Source organism: Drosophila melanogaster, chromosome 3L (assembly GCF_000001215.4).
Source record: "Drosophila melanogaster chromosome 3L".
In the NCBI taxonomy this organism is placed as follows: domain Eukaryota; kingdom Metazoa; phylum Arthropoda; class Insecta; order Diptera; family Drosophilidae; genus Drosophila; species Drosophila melanogaster.
Window position 1 is genome coordinate 3,686,551 of NT_037436.4, and position 25,382 is coordinate 3,711,932.

Sequence of the window (25,382 nt, forward strand, 5' to 3'; positions counted from 1 at the left end):
GTTGAGTGCTTGTCTGCAGTTGGTGCATTTGTGCATGGGATAGCATTTGTCACACACCTTAGCCAGCCTTTTGGCACCCACTCGCTGGCCAGAGATTCCCATGGCTTTATGTTTGCTGCAAATAAATGAATGAATGACACTTCTGCAGCTCGGCTTCCGCTTGCAGCTTGCTGTTGGCCAAACCTGACCAAATTTGGCAACAGATAAAACGGCTTGATGGCAGCTGATGATGGCGCCCGCGCATGCGTGCAGATCTTGGTAACAAAGTCAAACTGCTGCTGCCTCATCATCATTTATTTTATTTTAATGGTATATTTTTTTGCCTTCGGCCAGTGGAGCGGTTTGTGCATGTCGCTGTGCAGATTACAAACAATCAAATAAATAAAACGGTTGCTGCTCGTTCTGCCATTTTTTTCGTTATTATTTATTTGCCATTTTTTGCTGGCAAATCTTTAATGAATCTCTGCGCAGGTCGCAGTAGTTTCGTAGTTTTGTAGTTTTCGTAGTTTTTGCAGTTGCGTGTGGGCCTCAAATCGTTTTTATTATTATTGTGCTTGTCGTGTAATTTAATTTATGAATTTGAGCCTGGGCCGCTGTGATTTTTCGGTGTGTGCTTGTGATTTTCTGATTTTGTGGCTTGTACTTTGTTGGCTGCATAATTTTCTAATGCTGACAAATGGGATTTGGATTTATGGCTTTTGTCGCCGGTTGCACGTAGGTGTTGTATGTGGCTGCTTGTTTGATTGAAGATGTTGCAATTGGCGACCTCGAAACGAACATGGACAATTGCAGCTTGTGGTGGCAGTTGAAGTTGCAGTTGCACAATTTTTTGGCCACCGACCAAAAGTGGAGTATTTACATGTGAATATAATCAGAGTTTTTCCCAAGTCGATCACTCTAAATAGGAAAATAATCGCAAATTTAAAATTGTCATCTAACTGGTAAATTCTTTTAATATTTTATGAAAATACAGGCTGCAAGCATAGTTTTTGTCTCTGATAGTTGCCGTTTCTCACCGAATTTTCAAACAAATTACCATATTGTCGATGGCTATCAGAGCAGGTCACATACTCTGTGGCTATAAGCCTCGGCAAAAAGTGAAAACCCCCAACTCCGAATTACTTTGTGCCATTTTGCCGACTCCCGATTGAAACCGTTCTAATCTAAACTCATTATAATTAAATAAGTCACGAGTTTTGAATTTTAATTTGGCTGTGGCTCCGCGGCTGGCTGGGCTGGCATTGCCCTGACAGACAAAATCAGCTACCAGTCAATGGCATGTTTTGCAGTTCCCTCTTTCGGCTTTGTTTTACCACTTTTTTTTTCGGGCCAATTTTATCAGAATCGCACAAGCCAAGGTCTAAGCCAGAAACTTAATTATATTGCACAGACACGGCCAGTCGGCGGAATCTTAAAATTTGCACTTTAGGCCAGCGCACAAATTACTTAAAGACAAAATGAGCCAAATTAGCAGACTCACTGTTTTCCCTGCATTGCTACTGATTTTCGATTTGAACTCGGATTTGGATTTGGATTTCGTTTTCAGTCTCGGTTTCGGTTTCGGTTTCTGTTTCTATAGTGCTGAAGTCAAGGTCCCAGCGAAGGTGTTGAAATGCTGTTTGATTTACGACTGATGCCTCTTTGGAGCCATGGGCTTGGAAATTGCTTTGAAATTGGCCAGAAAGGAATGAGGCAAGCTCAAGAATTGGGCCCAGGCCACTAGATTTTTGTTCTCCTCTTTTTTTTTGATTTTCCTTTACTATTAAGTGGCTGCAAGTAGAGGTTGCTGGCTGCCAGTTGATGTTGCTGGTTGCTAGTTGCTAGCTGGCTGCATTGTTGTGTCGATTTTGTGCGGCATTATGCAACTCACGACAATGACAATTCACGGCAGGACCTTTGACGACCTACAAGCGTGTTCCAACTGCTCCTCACACTTATTTTCATTTTCATTTTCATTTTAGTACGGGCCTCGTTGCTATTTTTACCTTATTTTATTTTCATTTGAAGAAGCAAGTCGTCGGCTGAAGCATACTGAGCTCGTATGACAAATCGATTTACATAGTGTTGCGAGACTTTTCATTAGGTTTGGCACTTTGGATGCCGATGCCAATTCTGAATCCGAATCCGAAGTTCGGAACCAATTAGGTTCACAAATGTCAGTTGTAGCAGGCCCTGACCCAAAGTTCTGTGCCCGAGATTTGTCATTTATTCCTACTGGGCGCAGAGCCATAGAAAAAAGAACATTCGTATCTGAGGAAGTACCAGAACAACCCAACAACAAAAACAAGAAGAATGGCAAAATTCGTATTCATATTTTCATAGGCGATCATTAGACAAATATACTCGTAGAGGTGCAGTGAAAGTGGTCTGGGAATGGTCGAGGAATTCCGACAGTTCTGATCACGAGCTAAACGCTTGTGCTGACTGTGATTGACGTCGGAGCGATAAGTACCGGATCAGCTTTATATATGTTTTTTTTTTTTTATATTTCCCCAGGAGAGAGGGAGAGCGTAATCGCGGCAGCTGGCTGGCTGGCTGGCCAATCGTTTGGACCAACTTGATGCTGAGTTTGAGTACGAGACGTGTTGGCCATGTCCGAAGTGTCGAGGTGTCCGCGGCCCTATTAAGAGCTGGCATTTGAAATGATTTATATAATGCGGCATTGTCTGGTGATGCCAGACACCCGATAGACCCCCTATGCCAGAACATATGTGAATACAGTACAGTTATAGGTGGAAACAATATAGCACATACGATATACTCGTACAAACCCATTGTCCAGAGTTGGCCTGTCAACAGCAATTTGACATTTTCGTTGTCACTTTTTGGTGTGCCTGACATTTTACACACAACATAAATTAAAAATGCGCCTGAGAGCCTGGGCCGAGAGTAAGAAATGGAGTGACGCTCGACATGATTGCGAATAAAATAAAGAAATATATAAATAATGTACTTATATGTATATTTGTACGGTGGCTGCAATTAGCCGGCGAACAAATTGAGTTAAATTAAATGGATTCCTGGCATTTGAGCGGGCAACTATGTCGTCGCAATCATTTCAACAATTTCAATACGACGACGACTTTTCCATGGGGCCACAATTAAAAATCGGTTTTGGCTGCTCCACAGCCGTCGGCGCACTGAAATGCCTTAATAAAATGTTAATAACTTAATCAATATGCCATAAATATAGCCACCAACAACTCTGCAAAAACAAAGGCTTTCAATGAGCGCGTCTGAGGCTCCTGCAACACTTTTGCACGCGGCAGGGTAAAAAATTATAAAAATAAATTCTTGAAACTCGTTTGCTGCATGCGATTACGTCGCCAATCGTCGACAATCGTCGATCGACGTCGTCGTCGTCTGCGATCGCATGAATTTCAAAATCAAAATCGTCGACACAGCTGTGACGAATCTTGGATCTTGCATCTTGGATCTGGCATCTTGGAGGTACTGGAAGTCTCGATGCAGCCCCCCTGGAAAAGGGGGCGGCATGTGGGAGGGCGGTGCCTAGCAGAGCTGCAATTACCACCGCTGCTCGCTTTTCACTTTTCAATAGCCATGCCACTAATTTGACAGCCGGCGAGCAATCGCCATCACTCCTCCTTCAGCAAGAGCGCAGTATCACATCCACATTGGGATCCAGATCACAAAGTGTCGTGGATAGCCAAACACACATGTGTTGAGATACTACTGGCTAGGAGAGCAGGAAACAGTGGAAAAGAGTTGAAGTGGAAGCATTTCGAATTGGTATATTTAGGTAATTCGAAGATAAGTCGTAGGAAACACTTTAATTAAAACTCTATAACCACTGTGCGCATGATGAATTCCTGGGGCTGTGTGACAAAGACAACTTGAGCTGCCATTGCGACTGGGACTCCTGCCATAAGCTCCAGTTGCCCCGACATTTTCCGCTCCACAATGGAAACTTCGAGTCGCAGTCGTAGTGGTACTCCGCTGGAGTCTCGAGATAGACAGCTATCGATCAGCTGCACAGTTGGCAGTTGGGGCAGCTCAGCGGGCTTAATAATAAAAGCCCGCCACTTAGTTGGCTTTAATTTATGCAGTGAGCTTGGGGGCTCGAGAGTTTTCAGGGGAAGTCCCCTCGACCTCCTCCTGCTCAGATTTTTGCGGCTTAAGCTTTTGCGTTTTGAGATGCGTGCCAGAGATAAAAGTAATTTGCTTGATTTAATTTTAGTCGGCAGCACACGAGACAACCTACACATTGCATCCTGTTTGTCAGCTTCAGCTTCTTTGGCTGCGATCTTTTTGTTCGGTTTGCGGTTTTTCAATTTTTAATTAGGCAACTGCAGCAAATTTTTAGCCAAGTTTCATGTTGCAAAATGTCTTGCGGCTCATGTAAGTGGCAAATGGCCCACAACCACCCCCCAAAAAAAAGTCCCAAAAAAATGAGAAAAAGAGCGACTGGCCGCAAGATGGAGGCCAGCTATGTTCAGGCCACTTCTAAAGTGGCTAATTGTGTTAGAGCATAATTTACACGTTGTGTTTTCGGTTGCCCCCAACAAGGCACATGGACATGTGCCTGCCACAAGCAGCAGTAACTGCAACTGCAGCAGGAGCAACAGCAGCCACTTGAAATGCTTTGCTGCTGTTGCGGCAACAACGCTCTCAGGCTAAAACAACTATTTTTTGTTTAGCTGGACAACATTAAGAGCTTCTTACTAAACGAATTCTGGTGGAGCACTTGAAAGGGGTAACATGAAACTTATGGAAAACAACTGGAAATTCAAATGAATATTTTTAATTGAGGGAAATTCCAAAATACGCAGAAGTAGGTTTAAAAAAATCAATATGCATTCTGAGACGATTTTTAATTACTTTTATTGAGAGTACAAAACCTAAGTACACACATTGTACCTAAGAATAGTATTTTACAATTTTTCAACCACATTTACAATATCTTAACATTTTGCTACTTAACCATACTTACCACAATCTCTGCCATTGCTATTCAGTTATGGCTAAGCAGCTCTGCCTCAAATCTGTCGGCTATATGCCCCGTGATGTCTTCATATCGAAGATTCGGGTGCCGTGAGGGGATTTTCACGCACCTCGGACATGGGAGCGTGGGAATTGACGCGCTATCGAGTGTCGCAGACACGCAGCTGGGCCATTTGATTAAACGCCTCGTTTTATTCAATATTTAATATGTGAAATTATTGACAGTCGATTGGGCAATGCAAACAGTGACTGATATTCTGGTTGGGGGGGCATTAGCAGCTATAGCCGCCACATACTACATGCATACGATATCTGAGCGGACCGGTCAATATCAAAATTCAAACATCAATATTTACGCAGCAATTATGCAAATTAAGTTCAGCTCGGATCGCTTTGGATCGCAATGACGAAACGGCGTTGGCATCTCTGGGCGGGTTTTTTAAAAGTGTCTCGGAGTCGGGGAGTCTCAGTTTCAGTTTTCCACTCTTATCGCCCAATGAGATTGCAATTGCCATGACGTTCGACTTAATTGTTCTAATTACATGTATTTTGGCCTGCGTTTTAGTGGCTCGTGGGAACAACATGAATGCGTATGCTACTTTAATGGCATTTATGTGGTTTCTAACTCTCGAGCTTAGTTTTCCCAACTTTTTTTGGCGGCACACGCACAGCTTGACACCTGCAAAAAAAAAAAACGACTGCGGGCTAAGTCTTTTGGATTTTCTGGCGCCAAGTTGGCTTTTTCCTATCTGGCTAAGAAGTCTCTCTATAATTCACTTCTGCTTTGGCCTTTTGTCTGCGACTTCCCGCTGTTGTCAACTCCTTAAATGTCAAACCCAGTTGTCTTTGGGTGCACAGAGTGTCATCATCTCCTGACTTCTGCAATTAAGTTTGAAATGAGCAATTTGTCAGCATTGTAACGCTAAATGGGGTTCCCTGCCAGCCGTAATTATTATAGTCGGATTGACTTTGGATTGGCTGCTTCAAAGAGAATCCTCCCGAAAGGAATATTAACAAAGTACTAACAAAATATTAACATCCAGGCTTACTGCTCCCTCGCATAAGGTAATATATTACATTTTCCCTTGACAGGGCTTCTAATGAGCATAAAATTCTTACGACATTTACCTGCTTACTTCGGGTCATTAAAAAGCATATATCTGAACATGAGAACAGCCGCTCAATGTGTTCCTGATCATCTTGCGCCAAGCTCTTGGGGCCTCCCCATCCTTCGTCTTTTTCATAAGTGACAAATTTATGGCGCGTGTGTTGCAAACCACATAATTTGTCTGACTTTGACCCCCCAGGCCAAGGATGCTTCGCCCAACTGCGGATCGGTCATCGGATATAGCCCGAAATTTGCAAAATCACGAAATTTATGCGCAACGCCCTCGCGCCAAATTAATGGATGCTTATTAATTTATAGCTATTTAAATGATCGCGAGGATCGCGGCATTCCAAGGCTCTCTGCTTCTAATGAAGTCGGATCTGTCGCGTGTTTGCCTGGAAGTGTATTTAATTTACACCTGAAACCAAAACCGAAAAACGCAGAATCGAAAACCGAAAACTTCAAACTTGAACCTTTCGCGGGCTCTGGCAAATAAATTAGCATCAGGGGGTGAGGTCGCCTCGAAAAATTAAAACATTTTTCGCTTTTATTTCTACGTAGCTTGAAAAATGAAAGTGTTCGCTTTGGTTTCTTTTGGGAGATCGCAGCTTGGGCCTGGAGCTTGTGGCATTGACTGGTCATAAATAAAGTCCAGCACTCGGCATCCAGCTCATCGATTCCCTCTGCTCGCTGTGTGGTCAGTTTTTCAGTTTTTCAGCCTTTCAGCCTTTTAGCCTTTCTATGACTAAGCCCGCACAGCTGGCAAAACTGGCTAACTGGCAACCAAATGGCCAACTGCCCCAACTGGGGCCAAAAGCCCAGCGATTGCATCGCTCTTTCTCCTCCGTTTGGAAATTACTATTATAGTTTTATGTGCTATTATTTGGGCATCACACAGCACAACAAAAGCAAACGCCAGCCCCCGCAGCGAATAAGGCCGCGGATCCCGAGACACACATGAAGCTGACCAAAGACAGAGGGTCGATTGAGCCGACTTTTGCATAATCCAGCCAGAAACTGTGAGAAAAAATCTGTTCATATGTAAGTACTCAAACTTAATGGAAATTAGAGGTTTTTAGCTTTGTTTTGAGTCAAAAAATTTTCATATTCAACAAAAAATTAAGTTGTATTAATTACTAATAGTTCTTTAATTTTTCGTTATTTTTCTGAGTGCTCAAACGCTGGCCAGCCGACAGCGGCATCTTGATTAGCATTCGCAGTCCGAGTCGCAAGTCCCAGTCGAAGTTGGCATCGATTTGGGCCCGTGGGGTGGCGAGATTCTTTGGCGCCAAACGCAGCCAGATTGTCAGATAGTCGGGACGGCATTTCTTCGAGTGTAACTGTTTCATATCTGCCATCTCGAAATATTTGTTTATGTGCAATATTCAACATTTGCCTAAGCGGCATGCAAGCCCAATCCATTTGCCGCAGAGTTCTCACAATTAAAATGCCTGCTTGTCACCGAGACGAATGAGAATTCCTCGGGCGGCGCCTCTTCGCCATTCAGGAATGTCAATGCCAAATGCCTAACTTATAGACTCTCTCGATTCCCCAGATTGGTGGCATTATGGCGTGGGCGTTGCGTAGCCCAGCAGCTCACAGTTTTGTCGCCGATTGTCGCCTTGTGTAAATGTCAGATTGGTAAATGCCAAGTGAAAACCAGTAGCCCACTGCGACCAAGTCGACTGGAAATGTAACGAATCGAGCCAAAGGCCAATCCAGGTGGACAAGTCACTGGGATCGAAGTGGTGCTTAATGTGCAGTAGGTTGTGCACACCGTGGTGCAGTGGGTAACAGAGGTGGCCATTTCAGTGGGGCGACAGTCTAAGGACAAGTTCACAGCGGACAAGCAACATGAACATGTCCACTGAGCTGCGATTTGGGTTAAGTGCGATTAGGATCGATGATTGCTCATCTAGGCTTCAATTATAAATTTTTTATTCATATAATTTACAATGAGTAAGTCTTGAATGTATCTGTGGTCAATAAGGGTTCCTTGAACTGCAAACGGAAATGAAATGATCATATGTGGCAGACACTCGCACACATGGGCTGCCCCGGCCACGCCCCTTCCCCCGTGAACAAACAGAACGCCCACGCCCCCTGCAAAAAGATATAGCTATAGAAAACCGACTTGGGGCCAGAGCTTAAGCCAAAGCGCGACCAAAGAGCAGGCCAAGATCAAGAGACAGAGCAGCGCAAATTATTTCTCACCATTTATCTGTAAAAATTCGCATATTAAATAAGCGTGCAACCCGAAATTATCACGGACCTGGCATCGGGCCCGTCTTTAGCCTTTGCTTGGCAAATGCCTTAACTTGGCCAAGACTCGATCGTAATCTGTAAGTGTTTCGCAGCGCGAGAGAGTGAGATGGAGCCGTAGCGTTTATTTGTTTTTTGCGCATACGCAAAGGATATGCCGAGATACGCCCACCAAAAGGATGGGATCTCCAGAGGGCTAAGGGGATTCCTCTGGGGGAGGATGGACCAACCCCCTGGCCCCTCTTTAGATTCCCGGCGAGATGATGATGTCGACAACGATTGCGATTGCGCGCCTGGATTACAATAATTTAACATCATCATAATAAAACAATCAACGGCACTCGTAGCGAGGGAATACTGCTTGCAGAAAGGGTTCTGGTGGTTTAAGGGGGTTTCATCGCATAGAGGGCTTGGAGGGGGTGTGTGTGTGTGTGCTTAAGTCGATACAAATCGCATATGCCAAAAGGATAAAGGCTGCACAATAAATTGAGAGGTCATTCTCTGGCATTCGCTGGCGCTTCGATACGATGCGATGCCACGATGAGAGATTTGCACTGCAACTTCCTTCTGGCCGCCGAAGATTCCCAAGCGGCAATCTGGCACACTATCAGAAAAGAGGAAAACCTATAGATTAAGTACACAAAATAAACTTAATAAAGAATGGAATTAAATATCACATCACATCAAATTATTTAGGTGTTTTAATGTCTTATATTATCTATACCACAAAAGCGATTTTTTATAACTGTTCTGACTATTTTTCCCCAGTGTCGACTTGTCTTGGACTTGTGCCAAAGTAATTGATGTGCTCGCCTGACCTGTGGGAGTTTCCGAATCACAGATTATCTCCACCAGACAATGGTGAGCCTCACGTCGTCGCTTGGCTTTTTGTTTAGCTCTTCCTTGGGCCGCCGAAGTATGTGTGGCTGTTGTCTTATATCTGAAGTCAACGCCCACCAGACATGGCCAAAAAAAATGAACAAAACAAAAAGAGTTAAGTTTCTTTGAAGTCCTCACGCTCTTAGTTCTTTCAAATCCCCATTGATTAAGCCCAGTTCTCTGATATGCAAAGTATGCCAACTTTTTTACGAGTCAACAGGTGGATTGGCGACATCGGCTGGGAAAAAGTCAGAGAAAACGGTTAAAGGAAAAACAAAGCTAAGCCAGAGCCAAAACTAAATCTAAATCGCCATATGCAAATCGGGTTTGGGTTGTGCAATCTCATCTGTCCCGCTCCCATGCTCCATTGCTTGACCTCGCCTCTGGGGTCTCCTTTTTGCTTGCCTGCCGCATGTTGCATGTTGCTTGTTGCTTGTTGCCAGTTGCAAGTTGCACATTGCACATTGCAAGTTGCTGCTGGCCAAAAAAAAAAAAAAATATGTGTGAAAGGCTCTGGCCAAAAGTTTGGCGCGGCTAATTTGTCTGCGTTTTCCGTTGTCAGTTGGTGTTTAAAGCCTTCAGATGCGTGGGCGCTAAATAAGTGCAGCAAATTATATGGAGACAAGTGCCAGAAGATTGGACCGGGGCTACGGGGTCCCGAGATGGCCGGAAATCGAGAAGAGGATGATATCCTCGCGTGGGCGGAAGATCAATGTGTGTGGGGATTCTTAGAGGGTTTTAAGTCGGTGCTTAATATGCGAATATCAAGGCAAGAATGTCATAAAAGGAATTATGGTATTAGTTCTGCTTCCAAAACAATATCGTAGTAACTCAACTGAAATAGAAAATGCAAAATTATCGCAAGCATGCCATGCACATCCTCCGTTATAACTTATGAACTCTTATTCCCAGATGATCTGTGACTATAACGAAAACACTTCCCCCACGATATATCACCGGCGTAACCCCACTGACTCCATCTGGGCATTCTCATCTCAGATCGCAGATTGCATCATTCCGCCCAATATAAATGTGAGGCTTGTCTTGCCTTTTAATGCTGGAATTAACCTCGGGTCCAAGTCATATTTTCACGACCTGGGCAAACCGTTAATACGCCTATGACTTATATGGCCAACAAGCATATATCCGCCTGACAAAAACTGAGACTGCAGGCGAAAATAAAAAGAAATAAAGCCAACCTGCTATGATGGCGAGATGTGCCATTTGTGAATCGCTTCTGTGACTGCGACTGTGACTGTGCCACCCACAAATATTTGACTTCTCACCTACAATAAATAAAACAATAAACCAACAGTTATTGTTGGTGGATGTGGTGGCGGTGTTCACCTGGCCAGAGACAAATGCAAAGCAGCGGAGAGCTGCAAAAAAACGTAAACATTGCATATTCAATAAATTTCTTGTTTGTTTTAACAATATTTGAGATCTTTATCGCGTATCGAAAAGCAATCCACACACACACACTCGGCAATTGTTGGTGTCTTGTTGCATTTGCATGCCAGTGGGTGAAACTAGCAGCCAACAAACATAGCAACAACATGGCCGAGAAACGCTTGTCACGCTTGGCTAAAAATGGTAAAAATGACAAATGTTTCACAGCGACCAAAAAAGTGCAGCCGCAAACGGCAAAAAAGTTCAATTTCTTAGCCGCAGAACATGACAAGCATGAAACTATCGTAGCATTAAATAAAATATGTAAAATAATAACAAAGCCACACACATACACATAGGCCAAAACAAAAGACTTAGGCAACGAACTTGCAGTCGAGACTTTGGGGCAAGAGTGGGTTAACAGTGCGGCCAGGACTGGATTAAGGAGAGCGGTAGGGGGGCTAAGCCAATGCGGGACATCAATTCAGCATCATTATTAGCAGCAATTTGCGTCTTTTATTGCCCGAAATTGTCCAGCGTCCAATAATAATGTTAATACTTCTCATAATAATACACCGATCGACCGAAAAAATCCGCGCACAGTGCTTTTTCTGCGGTTTGTTTGTTTATTCGGCCGCCAGCATTCAAAGTCCATTATTGAAAAGTCCCGGAAAACTCCGAAAAATATTGACGTTAAACAAACAATGGAATGGGTATTGAAATTGGAGATTCTCTTCATTTGATGGTAACATTAAAAGTGTAATCAAATTTTTAAACCATTTGGACGTTGCCGTTTTTATTACATTACTTAAAAATATTATATATTGTAGACATATATACCTTTTAAATTAACAGATTCGAGACATACCTTCACAAATATAGGGTATTCCCGCATCAGCGCAGACGACGGCTGATAATTTAGCATACTTACGGCTCTCCGATTGCCTGCAATTTGTTTCGGGCACCACCTACTACTCGGTTCCTGCTCCAAAACCCCTCGAATGCCTGGATTCTCCATTCCTCCGGTGAGAGGTCGTAACTCCCACTAACTCCCCCCGTAAAACATCCCACCCCCTCTGAGATGCCAACTGCATGTGTGTTTGTTTGTTGGCCATAAAAATCAAAGTGGGCTGGCTGGCGATTTACCCAGTGTTTTTTTGGCCCGTTGTTGATGTCTTCATTATAATTTCTATATGTTGATATGTGTACAAAGCTTTTTTCCTTGAAACAATTTCACTGGCCAAAGAGCGTGGGTCGCCCAAGTGGAAAATTGGTTAAGCCGAAATGCGAAGGGACCGCCACTCGGGGCGGTTTCTGTTTTAGATTACCCTGCTAGCTCGGCATTTGTCTTCACCATCCGGGATTAAGACATTTTATTTTGGCAATTGGCCACAGTTGGGTCGGGTCAGGGATGGGTCGCTTTGTAATCACTGAGAAAAAATGATTTACACATACGTAGAACCCTTGAGGTTTTTTTTTTTAAATCAAACATTTAAAAGTAGAATGCTCAATGCTCAGATTGATATGATTCGAGCAATCTTATAATTTTACAAGTTTTTTTTAATTAATTAGTGATTCTCATTTTTTTTAAGTACAGAATTAAGATAATTGGTAGTCAGTTAAAAAATAATGAACAGCGCAGTAAAATTAGCTATGCTTTCATCAAGCTTGTATACTTTCAATGAAGCAATCTTAAGTGATTAAGTATATTCTTAGTTATAAATACCGTGATACCCACCGATTATCTTCTTTGCTTTGTATGTCAGCCGAGCTTCCTGTGCTCCGTTTCCATCGCTCCTCCGTCGACTGACCCATTATCCTATGTGTGAACCAGTATTCTCCAACCCCAAATCACCGATCTAATTATCAGCATTTGCTTAACAAGCTGCTCGTCTGCGGCGATAATGCAGACTGCTCTTGTTTTTCCTCCTGCTTGCGAAGAGATGGCGCCTTCTTGAGATGGAAATTAAAGGCCAGATCGCCAGAAAGTTGGCAGCAGGATGAAAAGGGGTCCATAAGAAGTAAACCGGCTAGCAGAGTTTAAAAAGCAATCAACACGTGATTATAATGATGCGGCATGCCGGGGATCGTTTATGTGCTTAACCAGCTGGTTAGGCTGCCCGTCTTACACATAATTGACAGTGGTGGAAAAAGACTGGCGACCACGGAGGGGTTAAGGAGCTCCATTCGATTAGGGGACGCATTCATTGCATTTTAGTTGAGGCGACTTGTCGCTGACAGTAATTTGCCCAAGTGGAAAACTCGTTTCGTTCGAGCCGACCAAGTTGATAATTTAATTTGCATAGTGCCAATTTATGCTGCACTCGTGATGGACATGGGGCAGCCATGGGTTAAGCACAGGAGCTATCCCCCTCTCGTCTTAACCCTCCTCGTTATCATATCATTTGCATCTACACTCGTGTTTATTTCTGCACCATTTGTGTTCGACGATCGTTATCTGCATCCGTTTAAAACGCTGCCATTTTTTACCAAAGCGCGCTGCTCTTGTTCGACAATTTGTAGCAAGTGGTTACCATGTTCATGGGAATATGGTTTTGCATACCTGGATAGTATGGATCGTATGGATAGTCCGCCATAACATATAGTTACCCATATACCATGGTCCAAACATGTGTTTGTTTATATTGCGGCTGCTGTTTTGGCCACCCAGCGGGCATAGACTCTTTTACCCCTTTTATTTCACAAAGATTAGAAGGCCAAAAGTTGCCCCATAAAATCTGTAGACACGCAACTGTTCCTCCTCGACTTTCTTCGTGGTGGCCACACTTTGATGACACTTTTTTAATTAGTTTCCCGCCAAACAAACTGTCGTTTCTATGGCCTCTTAGAGACAGCCTGCAAGTGGCGAACATCGCGTGAGCGCTTTTCATCCCATTTTTTTTAGGCTTTCGGTGGGGCAATTAGTCATTTTCACGGAGGCTCTGCAACAGCGAACGATGATGCATTAGTAGTTCTTTTCCGGCTTATACACATCGTTTTAAAAGAGTGCTTTTAAGACCGCGTCAGGAATGTAAAGTGGGGATTACTTTTTCATATATGTATAGCAAATGAATTGAAAAGTATCATTTTTATGTTCTAAGCAACATATAAGAAACACAAAAGGCGGGTCAATAATTCCCTCGACAAATTGCATCGATGACATTTCCATCGAGTTCGCTGCCTGAGTCTTTCCATTGGCGGCTGAAATTTATAAAATCTTGAATGGCAAGCGATTTATTTATTTAATGCATTTTTAATAAATTGCCAGCCAAAGTAAACAATTTAATTGCGCAGACAGAGTGGAGGGCCCTTACCAGCAAAAAATCGACAATCAAGCGGTCGATCGAGTTGGGAATGCGTTTAATAAATCATAATAAATATTATGGCAATTGCAAATTATTCTAAACAATTCACGGTCACGGCATTTACAATGGCCAGCAGTTCGGGGCACCGAAGGAGGCTGAAAACTAAAACTGAAAAGTAACATTTCAATGCGAATCGTGAACGGCAGCCCAGAAACTGGCCGAGATTTCAAGCTCAAAGCTGCTGGGACGGCAGCCCGAATCGAGCACAGACAATTGCTACTAAAACAATTGTTCTTTTCTTGTAGCTTTTAATGTCGAACAACATTTGCATGGCACTTGGCCGAGCGGCTCTGGCCTCCTTGTTCTAGCGTTCCTACGTTCTGGCCACCGCAATTGCCACTTTGATGGATTTATGAGCTATGATTGCCGATTTGAGTGCTGCCTGCGCCTGCCTGCTGATCACCACATCTCTAGAACTCCAGCCTTCGGCATGCATTTAAATAATTAAAACGTCCAGTTCTCGTACCTACCTATAAAGTGCTCGTTCGAACTCCATTTGGCCGCGGTCAAAGCGCAGCGGGAAATTAATTAGTCGCTTTGATAAATGAAAATTAAATTAGTCGCTTGTACTATCCGCGCTCCCAGTGGTTGAGGGAGTAACTCGGTGAGACAAGTTGAAGTGAGTGGTGCGGATCAAGCCAAAAAGGTCAAAAGCAACCAGAGTGAGTGGTGCACCGCAGTTGGCCGAGCTAGAGATTAATGATGCCACCAGTGGATGTCATAATTTTTAGCTAATGAAAGGAGTGTGGGGCTTTGTCAATTACTCAAACCTTATGGTGCTTCTGGCCAAAGAAACAATTGTTTGTAAAACGCAAAATAAATCCGTGAACCAAATACAAGTAACTTAAATAAATAGAACTTGTTTATTTTTATTATTTATTTAAAATCAAGTCGACCATATTCAGATAAGCCACAAATTTTTATTTACATTTAAAGCGCAGTTTTCCTGCCGTCTCATAGCGAAATCACTTTTCCTTTCGCAGTTTGGTTACTCTGGCAGTTGGTCACTCGTCCGGCTCTTTAATCAGATAAAAATGTTGTCTGCATTTCATTTTAGTAACCGCCGCCTTGTCAGCTTTTGCACTTGTCATTTGGCAGAGGCAATCCAAAGCCAAACCAAAACCACTGGCACATTGAGGCGGACCTGGTAGAGCCACCTACAGGTCCAGCACTCTGGTCCAACTCCGATTCCGACGGAGAGTCAGGCCCGTTTAAGGCATATCAAATGCATTCGAGTGTGTCTAACGAAGTCCGCAAATATTAGCGCTGAGTTTGTCAGATTTATGAGCAAATCTCCATGCTGACCGAGTCCGAGTTTGAGTTGCAGTCCGACTATGACTCTGAGTTGGTTTCGTTTTGGTTTTGGTGTTGCCTTTGGTTTTGGGAATGGGAATGGGTCTCGTAGCTGAGGCCACAAGTTGGCCATAAGTGGAACACACTGCAGTTTGTCGCCCCCGCCATGGTTTTCCATGCGCTTTTCAAGCCAAACATTTGTAAAAAGGCGTGAAAATAATTCAGCGTCAAGTGACAGAAATGCCACACACATTGGCCCCGGGGTTGTCCAGTTGTCCAGTGGGGAGAAGGCTGGGGTTTTATCTTTAAGAGCCGCGGGTAATTGCTAGAGATGGGTGACGCCATGGTTAGTAGGTTTTAACAGATATCATGACAAAGAAAAACATTTTAATATATTTATGTGATTCCTAAATATAATCCTTATGGAAACGGATAGAAGTTCTAGAAACTACAATATGTTACCCAATTATTGAGCTCTGCAACAACTTATACATTTATTCCCATCCTTAGCTGCCCCGGTGGCGATGAATCATTGAGCAAAGCCGCAAAATTGCGGTCAGTGCGTGTGCGCAGCGAAATCGATTTGTGGAATGCAACTTGGATGCACTTCGATGTGGTTGTGGTGGACCCCCTTCCCAAGTCGAGAGCCATGCTAATAGCTGGGATTACATGAAATGGCAGTCGTATGGATCGCCCACGCGTCACTTTCGCGCAGCGTATCGGAACAGGCAACATGTTGCATGTTGAATGTTGCATGTTGCCGGCGTGCGTTGTCAACGTGCCATGTTGATAGCGCTCACTTGCCAGCCGATCCGCCGATGGCCGATTGCCCGATAGACGATGACAATCGACAAGAAACATGGCCAAATGTCAACTGCTTACCAAATTTGGCCCGCAAATTGTGTCATAATTTGTTAAAAGCGCCACCTAGCGCTGCGAAAGGTAAGAGGCACTGGGAAAAATAATATCTTGTATCTTTATGGTAATTTGTTTAGAATAGATATTTGATTTGCAAATATCCTTGCATTAAAATTTATTTGGTTTACAACGTCATACAATATCTTACAGCGCCTTTTGGAAACAGTTCTTAATACATATAAAAACGATATTTATTAAAAATTTTCCAAAGTGGTGTTCGGAAAACCCATGGCAAGGCTGGCTGCAGCTGAAATTATGGCTGCCAGGGGCCAATCCGAATTCAAATCCCAATCCACGGACATCGACTAGCCAAATGGACAGCTCTCCGACTTGTCCAGACTTAGGCTTTAACATTCTGTCGGACAGTTGTTGTGGCCGCCACTGCCTTGGGGTCTCTTTTTCGGGACAGGAGCTAGCATAGGGTTCAGGGGTGGCAGGTGAGGGTAGGGGCTACAAAGTCGTGCAGCGGGTCGTGACAAATTTAACCTAATGATCCGAAATTATTGCACCTTAATTGCCCGCTCGGCGATGCCTGTCTGCGCCGGCTAAATGGAAAATCGACGCGCAAATATTTAGAGAATTTTATTTATACTTTAAATAATTTTTTCGGCTTTTTGCAAGCCTCTTGGCCATTTCGAATGGACTCGGCTGACTGGCGCTTGGCAGCGACTGTGGGCCAAGTTAGCAGGCAGTAAAAGTGATTTGTAGTTGCCGAAATGGCGGAGCGCAGCTCTGAGTTATTTGGCGGCATTTAGCGGCTCTTGTCGTTTCGGTAGTAACTGTTGACAGTTGAATGCTCGTCGCAGTCAGACCCGAAACTCAAACTCAAACTACGGCCGAGACGCTGAAGCCAAAACTCTGAAGTTGCATGTCAGCCGTTTTTCGAACAATTGGCGGCGCATTTAGGTTTAAGTTTTTGCGATTCGGCGTGTAAAAATTTACACGACCGGGGCAACAACACATTTTATGACCTTTTGCAGATTTGCCGCTTTGCTTTACTGCCTCACTGATACTGATAGCCAAAAAAGCAGGAGGAAAAGCCAAAAATGAACAGCAGAACATTTTCGGCCGGCTGTCATGTTATGAAAACGCAGGCCGCAAAAAAAAAACCAATAATACTGCGGGCTTGCATTTTGCCAATTGCAATTGTTTTCCTCTTTTTTTCGGATATTTTCCGATATTTGCCGTTTGGTAAAGTTCACAATGGGTTGGGTCAAGGCATTAGAATCGCTGACCAGGTGCTTACCTCTATGAGAATTGATCGGATCTCACATGGGGTAATTCCGAAGATCGAAAAACTCTGGCCACAAATATTGTAAACAGATCAAGTAACTTTTTCTAAAGAACACTACAAAAACATATCAATGTATCAATTAAAAATTCATACTTATTTTCTATAAGTACATCACTGAAATACATCAACAAACTTGAAATACCGAGTTTATGTCATCACAAATGATTAACGGTTCCTAAAACAAACTAGTTAATCCCCAAAAAGCCGACTTAAATAAAGTCACAAAAATTGGATAAATTATCGCGTGTATTTAAATATGAAGTGGGGACCAACTGAAAGTGAAATTTATTGGCCATAAATAGCTAGACAAAATCGATTAGTTGCTTTGTGGGTGTGGCCATGGCAGCAACAGAAACTTCAACTCCAGCCTGCAAATGCAACAGCAACATTTCCACGAATCAGCTGCAGGTGCATAAATTAAAGTGCGAAAATTGCAATAATAATAATGATATGGGGGCAGCGCATTCGAGACTCGAGCAGCTCTCATTATGCGGCGAACAGGAAGCCGAACGTTGTACCAACTAAATGCTAACTAACATGCAATGGCTGGCTGCTCACACAGAAACTCACAGATATTGCTGGTATATATAAATATAGAAAACCGACACGTAATTGAATCAATGTGCGGTGGAGTGTGTGGGAAAGTTCATTTGCAACGCCCCCACATTGGAGTCGCCGCATTTCAATTCTATTGTTGTTGCACTACAAACGGGCTTATTGACTGCGCTGCAAAGTCTAAAAAGGATGGAAAATTCCGCAAAGATATAAATATAATACAGGAAACAGTATCTCAAACAATGAGCTTTATTATAAAAAGACACAGCTATTAACACCACCTTATTCTAGAACGAAACATTAACTAAAAATTGTTATATGCCATTTTCACAATAAGCTCCAACGAAGCTCTGTGTTGCCAACGGCTTTCTTCACCGATTACCACTTTTAATAGAGTATTTATGTTTTTGTTGCTCCTTTCGATCCAAAGACACAGCACTTTCAACCTATTCGAACTAAAAGTTGAGCGCTAACGAGGCAGCTACAACAAGTAACCAAGTCATAAGCAAACAACAACAATTGGCCACGGTAGTCAGGCATTGATATTGCAATTAATAAGCAGTATATATACATGAATTAATACATATATGCGGATATAGCAGATATATATCCATTAGCCCGGCTATCACCAAAGCAAAATGCATGTGTGGGGCATTTTTTTTCATTTTTGGCTAGATGTCTGGCAAGTTTGTTGCCTGAGTCTTTTGTTTGGTGAATCAGAAAAATCTCTGAGGTCGATTATTTGATTTAATTTAGATTCCCTTTTGGGCTGAGGGCCACACAGTTGACAGTTTATCAGTCGCTGCCGGGCTGGGAAATATTCCCCTTTTGGATTTTCCAGCATTTTCCTCCCTGATTTTCCCCTTCCACTGTCAGCAAATGCTTTTTTGACGTCGCCTGTTGTCGATGCTGTGCAGCGATAAAGTTGTCAAAGCAATTTTTGGCTGGCTTGGTAAAATTTTCAGCTATATAGTGCCATACGCCATAGTGCTCCAGCTGCCTGCATTCGGGCCTGTTGAATGTCTAATGTCGTGACTCGATTAATGAAATGTTGCAGCGGTGGAAAAATGCAACGAGAATTATAAAAAGTGATATTATAAAAGCATTGACAGTCGCCTAATGGCCGTTTGTTGGCGCTTTGGTGTCAACATGGCCTGGGCAAAGTTAATGGATTGGCTAATTAGGTATGGTAACCAGCAGGCAGGATAGAAATGAAAACGAGTCAGTGGAATGTGAGCATCCCAGCGATTCCATCAAAAGTTGACAGGTCAGGCGGTTTCATAAGCTTTCGCCAAACTATTGACAACTCATTGGAGATTCGCGAGTGGGTTGCATATGATAAGCCTAATAATACAGCCATAACTATGGAGTCTCCATCAACATCTTCATAATAAAACAATCAACGCACAATCAACACCGAGATCAAGTGACTCTCCATAGACAACAGACAAGCTCAGCGGATAGTGAGCACTGGGCGAAAAAATCGGGTCGATATTAGGACTTCATTAAAGAGGTATTGAATTATTCACAGAATAGTTAAAACCCTTAAACACTTCGCCTATGGTTTTCTGAACATTTTATACCATGTTAAATTTTGTATTTTAAATGTTTTTTTTTTTTTGTTCCCCATTTTCGCTTCACTATCAATATTTTAAAAGTGTACTTGCAGTCTCCGCAGCCTCATGATCATCCTCTTCTGTTTGGTGTCTTGCTTAAAGTTGGCATTTCCTGGCATTATAAGCGTTAAATTGAGAGGTCAACAAAGTGCTGGATAGTGTGTGACTGTGTGTATCTGTGTGCCGGTATCTGTACAAGCGGTATCTGTGTGCGTTTCCTGTCTAGATTCCCGGGCCTAAAATCTTTTGGGCCTGTGCCAAAGTAATTGATGTGCACGCTTGACCTGTGGGAGGGAACTTATTGCAGATAATCTGCAACGCAGACAATTGCCTGAATGAATTTTTTATAAGCCACCGCACTCTGAATAATCCACAGGCCTTTTTCATCGGGCCCATCGAAGTGAAATGTGGCCCATTGTCTACGTCAGCCGCAGTCGAAAATATTTATTACCGCATTTATTAAACGCTTTTCACAAATCGAGAAGACACTTTGACAATGAAAGAAAACCGAAAATTCCACGCACCGCAAATTAGTCGAGCTGAGACAAAACAAAAAGCAACTTTGGAAATCGAACTCAGACGAACGTGGGCGTTCTACAGATTTATGTTGAAAAGATGCTGGCAGAAAAAAAAAATTGGTACAATGGTTGGGATGGGATCTTCAAACTCCGATCGTTGATAGCCGAAGTGAAGATGGTAGCTTTGCCTACGAAGCCAGCCAACTGAATTTCAAAGCCAAACTCTGTGTAGTTTTCGGCTATGAATGATCTAACGAGCGCTCATAAATATTTGATATGAAAAAAATTCAAATAAAATTGATACGCATCATTTGAAAACTCATCACCATCGGCTGACTTTGGATGGGAACAACATCTTGCGATCGGACAGTCTTCAGTCAGTTTGAATGTTACTTTTTGGACCGCAGCAGGCTTATTTGTTTTGCCGGTGGATATGTATTTTGGGATTTGTTAATTAATTAGTCGGGGTTAATGGGCTGCCATTAATAAAAACGCTTATTTATGGCGCTAAAAATACAAAATGCTTCGAGACCCCAGAAAAAACTTTCTCCCCAAAATGCGATGGTTGTATAAGTCCGTAGCGAACTGAACTGAACTGAGCCGAAATATGAGGAGGCCCAGATTTCCAGATATGAATTATGCTCGGCAGGTATAGAGCCTGACACCCAGAAAAAGTCTTAATTAGCGTTTTGGACCACTCGTTTTGGCCAAATTGCCTCCTTGGAGCGGCGAGCATTCACTTCGCCCAAGTTTGGCTATCTCTGTGAGCCGACTTGATAATGATGAAGGCTGGAATAGAAATGAACCAAATGCTGGTTCGCCGTGGGTTTCCCATGATAACTCCTTTGGCAATGGGAACCGGCAATTGTCTTGCCAACAACCTGTCCGAGAACGGGCCAAAATGGAACCCCAGATCGCAGAGAGATACCCGGATAGGCGACTCCAGAATGGCACAAATTTCATTTTCATTGTCCGCCGCTCATTTCTGGTTTTAATAATTTTAATTAGCGATCGCTTATCGTCGATTATGTCAGTCCGCTGGAGAGAACAGCAACCCACACAGAAAGTTTTCCGCACTCGCAGCCAGTTGAATTGCGTGCCTTGAATTGGATCTCTGGAATTTTCACACCAGAAATGGTTACGACAACTCCGACTTGGAGCTTGCACAAGGAAAAACCAACTAAAAGTTGAAAATATATTGATACTCTAAAGACAGAGAAAAATTTTAGATTTTGACACATTTATAGATAATTTTTTCCAGTGCACTATCAACTCCATCTGTCTAGTATTTTCCGAAACACCAACGCATGTGGGCAGCATTTTATGTCGCTGGCTACTGTCTTTTTCCCCCTTTCCCCCATCACCAATCACCACCTTTGTCTGACCATAATGGAGTGTGACTAATTAATAAATTAATTTCGTTGTTGTCTCATTTGTAATTTCAATTTGTCTAATAGGATTTCATGTTTTGACCATTTTTGGTTGGCTCATAGTCACATCTCTCCCACCAGAGCACGTTTTATGTCTTTAGTTTAAGCCTATTTTAAGCCCCATCGATAAAGCTATTTGTACAATGCGCCTAATTAAGCGTGAAGTGACGACTTTACAGGGTGTCAGATGTGGGCGCTAAATAAAGCCTTAAACTATGCTTAAAAGTCCCCATTTTCAGTTGAAGTTCGAGAGGTGAGCGTGTGAACATTTCCTCATTTGAATAATACCCTAAAGTTGTTTTAACATGATCGAAGGGCGTGATAAGCAACTTGTTGAGGGCTTTTGATTGATAAAGTCAAGTGATATTCTTCAATATTTTAAAGAAATATTCCATAGATTAGAAAAATTTCAAATATTTCACTAACTTTCATTAAATTCTAGTCTAGTTACCCATACAATTAATTTTATATATTACAATTTATTTAAGGTTCATAGCTCTAGTTGAATAAATTGTATACGGAGGACAAGAAACAGACAACAAACATCGACAGGCAGCCACTGTCGCAGACTTTCGAAAACCAGAAGACAAACCCCGGCTATCTGGTCCTATATCTACATATATGTCAGATCGGAGGAGAACAGACGGCGACAGGCTCTCCGGGATTGGGATATATCATATCTGGCAACTTAAGCGTTTAATCACGCGTAGACATTTGGGCGAGATAACTTCAGAACGGAACAGAAAATAAAAGGCAAGCCAAGTACGAAAACTTTAAGAAATAAATAAAAATACCCACCATAAAAAGTAATTACAGCCACACGATGTTGGCAAAAAAATCACGAAAAAAAAAACGAATAAACCAGAATATCGGCCGAACAGCTACAACAACAATTGCTGTGACAAATCTGCAATTTTTATTACCGTTGTTGCCTTTTGTTGGGTTCCTGTTGCCTGTCAGCCAGCAAAATGATCGAAGAGTCGCATATGAGAACGCGAAGCAATTGAGATTGATGGTTGGCTTATTCATATAGGTAAGGGGGCGTCGGACCCTGAGGGGGCGTGCCAGCCCGTCAGTCATTCAATGCTCTTGTTGTTGTTGCCGCTGTTCGCAGGGCCATTTTGCATTTGGCGCGACTTCTACATGAAAATTACAAACTACTGGCAACAGGCAAGAGATTATTTTTCTTGCGTAGGTTGCGCTGCGGTTCTTTATTTTTTTTTTTTTTTTTTTTGGTCACCACAGGGGGAGGGGGTGGCACATGCCAAAGACAGCAAAAATTGTGTCGCCAATTGGTGGTGGTGGCATATGCATATGGATACAGTAAGAAAAATTAAGTACTCTTAACTTCAATTGGCTAGTACGCAAATGAGTTAATTCTTTAGAATAGCGAATGAAGGAGGCATATATATCGCATAAGAATATAAAGTGTGCAAATAATGCACATAGGATGTAGTAAATATTTGGCATTTGTCGTATTATTTATCTTGCATTCGTTTTTCTGCAGTGTACCAGGCAGGCGGGGTAGCCGTTTTGAATGACGCATGCAGCGAGTGCCAAGCTCATGGAATTCATGATCAATGACTAGACACAGATACAAACACGCACACACGCGCCACAATCGTAAACAAAATGGAGCACGAGGGAGATAGACAATGTGCGAGCGAGAGGGGCACAGATTAATGAACACTTTGGCTGACATTTTAAGGACAAGTTCGTTGTCGAATGCGGTTTTCTAGGGGGTGCAGAAAATAGGAGGAAAAACGGGAAAATAGCAGTCTACCTGAGGTTGATGCCTTACGTAATTGGACAGTGAGTGATTGGGGCGCAGGCAATGCTAATGGTGATCTAGTATCTGCTGTCCATTCGCATTGAAAGCGGCTTAAAGGATTGCGAATTGGAAACGGCTGCTGAAAGTTATCTAAAAGACAGGATTATGTGCACAATGCTCACTGAAATATATATATAAAAGTAGAGATAAAGATACAATCTTGAGTGGCGAAGATATAAACATCCTTGAGTCGGCTTTGATTGGATTTTCTTGGCTTGCTTCTGATCCCACATCATGTGCAACCCACTCACATTTGGCACAAGGACAGCCTGCTGAACTAGCTGCTAATTAACTGGCTTACCGGCCTGACTCTTCGCCTTTTGCGTTGGTGGCTAAAGGTCTCCAAGGGAGAGCTTGTATGTAATTCAATCAATGGCAAGACAACAGCTACATGCAACATGCCACTGGCAACCAGCTAAAGTCATTGACAATTGGGGCCAAGACACGAGACAGCGGGAAGACAAGCTGCGACCACTACAAGGGTCACCTAATCAATGGGTCTGCGCGATGTTGCAGCAACATGTTGCGGCCGTAACTGCAATGCAACTGCATTGCTTGTTGCAGTTGTCAATAGAAGCGATTTGAAACTGTTGCACTTTTCCCGTGTGTATGTGTATCGCTTGGCTGCTACTCTGAAAACGAGTGGGTGTTGCTGTTGAGTTGCTGCAATTGCGTGTTGCTGCCACAGTGCAGCAACACAAAGTGTCAAGTGAAAGACAACGGCAACAGCAAGTTTTTACCAGTTAATGAGCTTATTTATTGATGGCAAAGACAGCACAGCAGGTACAATAATTTATGACATGTTTATTAAAGAGGATTTGATGGTAAGTTATAATTCTAAGATATAACTACGCTGATATAGATAAAAAGGATTTTATATTACACTTTCTATCATTGTGTTTTCCCAGTCCAGAAAGGAAATGTATAAAGTATATAAAATAAGAGAAAGACCAGCTGACCCATCTCTTGGCTTATTCTGAATCTTTCATTTACGATCGCTGCTGCCTGACTTAAATTGACAAGCGCTTTGTGACTTCACTCACGATTCCATTTGGCCAATGCCTGCCATTTAGCAATTTGGACTTTTATTTCTGTGGGCCATAAATCAAAGCCGGACAAACGAAAGTAAAGTGTGCAATGTAATTACAAATTAAAAGCATTGGCAGCCAAATGGCCAAGTCGCTGGAACAAAAAACCATGTTGCAGCGGCACAAAAACGGGCAAAAGACTATTGGCGACATTGCGAGGCGATTTAATGAAAAGCGCGGCCATTGGGAAATGAATTTTGAAATTATATAAAATGGCAAAAAATTAGAAAACGAGGGGGAAAACAAATCAAAAAACTGAAACGTTGAGAGGGAGTAAAAAGAAAATTAAAGTCACGGTTTCCAGCGTGTAAAGTGTGCTGATGTTGCTGTTGCAGTTGCACTGATGCTGCTGCTGGTGCTGCACTGCCGTTGCTGTTGTTGCATGTGCCAGCGACACTTGCAGCGGTGGCAACTGCAGCAGCAGCAGCAACAACAACAACAACAACAATCAGCCAAAACAGTAGAATGTAAATGTCTTTCTGGTCAGGATCGTTGTTATTTTGCGGCCGCTACAGTTGGTGCCACAAAATCCAAATTGCTTGGCAGCCATCGACAAACAACAAACAAAAGCAATGGACCAGCAACCTGCAACCTGCAAGTTGCTAGTTGCAACTGCCTCATCAATTGATTAAATTTGCAACTGCACACAGATCGTCGTCGATGCCTTTCACTTAACAGTGCACGATTTTTATTTATTTAGATTTAGATTTAATTTCGGCTCAGCCCGATGCATCTCTCTTTCCAGTAATTTGTTCGCCAGGAAAAATGCCATTAAAATTGGCCATTAAACGAAAATATGTGAATGGCATATAAATAAATAATTTATAAGCTGCTACGATTTTTCATATGTTATGTCTTTAGTAGCTTCCAAATT

General features: G+C 42.7%; 3 long non-coding RNA genes across 4 annotated transcripts; 2 read left to right on the forward strand and 1 right to left on the reverse strand.

Annotated features, from left to right (window-relative positions):
- The first annotated feature begins 2,235 nt into the window (after window positions 1-2,235).
- lncRNA:CR43484 (long non-coding RNA:CR43484) lies at window positions 2,236-2,859 on the forward strand. 2 transcript variants are annotated; one of them, NR_048226.1, is made up of 2 exons: window positions 2,236-2,351; window positions 2,497-2,859. It is a non-coding gene; the product is annotated as a long non-coding RNA:CR43484 (long non-coding RNA). The 2 variants fall into 2 exon arrangements; NR_048225.1 differs by having other exon boundaries at window positions 2,236-2,859.
- Window positions 2,860-7,201: 4,342 nt separating this feature from the next.
- On the reverse strand, window positions 7,202-7,677 carry lncRNA:CR43485 (long non-coding RNA:CR43485). Its single transcript, NR_048227.2, has one exon. It is a non-coding gene; the product is annotated as a long non-coding RNA:CR43485 (long non-coding RNA).
- A 14,335-nt stretch (window positions 7,678-22,012) lies between these two features.
- On the forward strand, window positions 22,013-22,447 carry lncRNA:CR45675 (long non-coding RNA:CR45675). The gene has a single exon (NR_124773.1). It is a non-coding gene; the product is annotated as a long non-coding RNA:CR45675 (long non-coding RNA).
- The last annotated feature ends 2,935 nt before the right edge of the window (window positions 22,448-25,382 follow it).